This window comes from Perca flavescens, chromosome 23 (genome assembly GCF_004354835.1).
Source record: "Perca flavescens isolate YP-PL-M2 chromosome 23, PFLA_1.0, whole genome shotgun sequence".
NCBI classification, from domain to species: Eukaryota; Metazoa; Chordata; class Actinopteri; order Perciformes; family Percidae; genus Perca; species Perca flavescens.
This window is the reverse complement of record NC_041353.1, coordinates 2,987,173-2,989,672: the sequence shown is the minus strand read 5'-3', so window position 1 is coordinate 2,989,672 and position 2,500 is coordinate 2,987,173.

The following is a 2,500-nucleotide window of genomic DNA, read 5'->3' as shown; positions in this document are numbered from 1 at the left end:
TGTCTCTATGTGTGTGTGTGTGTGTGTGTGTGTGTGTGTGTGTGTGTGTCTCTCTCTCTCTCTCTCTGTGTGTGTGTGTGTGTGTGTGTCTGTGTGTGTGTATGTCTCTATGTGTGTGTATATGTATGTGTGTGTGTGTGTGTGTGTTTATATATGTGTGTGTGTGTGTGTGTGTGTGTGTGTGTGTGTGTGATAACCATCTTCATATCTCTCTTATAGTGCCAATCATTAACCGGAGCTCGGCACATTTCCTGTCTGGTTCAGTCAGAATAAAAGCTCTGATAAAACCATGTGTGTATATCAGAATATTTTTGGTTGATGTTCAACATTGTATAAGACGGAAAACCTGACAACATATAGGTTTCATTGTAAAAAGGTGGAATTTAATTTTAATTTTTCACATTTAGGCCTTCACTGTATCTAAAAAGTTAATTTATCTAGAAAGTTTCATTACTTTTGTGTCAGTGAGTCGGTCACACAAATCCCCAGTGATGGAAAATACATTTCTTTAAGTACTGGACTTAAAGTACTCATATTATGCTTTTTGGCTTTTCCCCTTTCCTTTATTGTATTATAAATATTTTTTGTGCATGTTGTAGGTTTACAAAGTGAAAGATGATGACGTATGAAAAATGCCAGAGCTTAGAAACATTAAAAAGTTACATATGTAGCTCAGCGCAAATTCTTTCAGGAAGACCTAACAAGGAATCAGTCCCTCCTAAAGCGAATCAGCGCTGGAGGCGTTCACCTTCTGATAAACCAATCAGGAACGGCCAAGGATCCCATAGGCCAATCACAGCGTCACATCACAATGGAGTTCAATCTCTAATACACTGTACACTACATGCTGTTGTACATTAAAACCTTTTGCATATCTGCAAACAAGTCTCTCCTGATTGAAATAGTTACAAAGTGACCTATACTGAAGTAAAGGATCTGAGCACTTTTTCCACGGATGCCAATCACTCGTCACACACCGAATATGATGCATTGCTGTAGATTAAACTACCCAACAGTAAAAGGGTTAGAATGAGCACAAACTTAAACATCTAGAGCAGGAAAACGCATTTTGATTATATTATATAAATACTTTTACTTAACCCTTGTGTTGGCTTCACGCCAACCATGCACTTGTTGTCCACTCAGGTCAAAATAGAAAATTAATATTTTTTTTCAATGTTTTTGTGTCTTTTTTGAGACTTTCTTTAAAAAAAATGGGGTTTTTTTGTCCCTTTTTCGTCTTTTTTTGACTGTTTTGTGCTTTCGTCCACTACCACCAGCACTGTATACGCGCCACTCGCCAACTTATTACCACTACTGTTACACTTATTTTTGGAATTCATGGTCAATAAACCTCTTTTAAAGGAAACTATACCAAATTTTTGAGTCAAAAAAGCATAAATTATGAATAATTGTGACTAATATTAGAGGAATGTATGTTGATGGATAATCACAGACTGGTGTGTGTCAAAGCTTTAGTCCAAATACCGTTTATTTATTTTTCAAATGCTATAAAATTGAAGAAAACACTCAAAATGTAATAAAAGTCTAGTGATCATTAATTGTACTTGCGAAGAGCGTTGTAGGGAGCCATCCATCTTATTTTTGGGTAATTTGGTTCAGAAGAAACCCATATTTCTGATATAGACATTTTGATAATGTTTTTTTTTATGCACAGGGCTCTTCCTTTTCCTTAAAGAAATAACTTATTTTACTTTACTTTAGTTATGTCTGCAGATTTCTTCTAAATTCACCAAAAGTTAGCATTAGTTAAAGCCTCATATGCATATTAAAACACAACATTTCTAGTAAATAATTGTCTTAATGCAGTAATCAACTGGGGAAGTTTCATTGTGATGTCATTGCACGAATGATGTCAAAGAATGTGCCTTTTTTTGTAAAGATGTTTTGATTCATTAATTGGTTATTTGTTTATTTTCTGACATTTTTGCTGCTCATCTGTTGTCACAGACACACACACACACACACACACACACACACACACATGTACAGACACACACACACACACACACACACACACACACACACACACACAGACACACACACACACACACACACACACACACACACACACACACACACACACACGTACAGACACACACACACACACACACACACACACATACAGACAGACACACACACACACACACACACACACACACACACACAGACAGACAGACACAACCAGACACACATACACACACACACACACACGTACAGACACACACACACACACACACACACACACACACGTACAGACAGACACACATACACACACACACACACACACAGACAGACACAACCAGACACACACACACACACACACACACACACACACACAGACACACACACACACACACACACACACACACACACACACACACACACACACACACACACACACACACACACACACACACACACACACACACACACACACACAGACACACACACACACACACACACACACACACACACA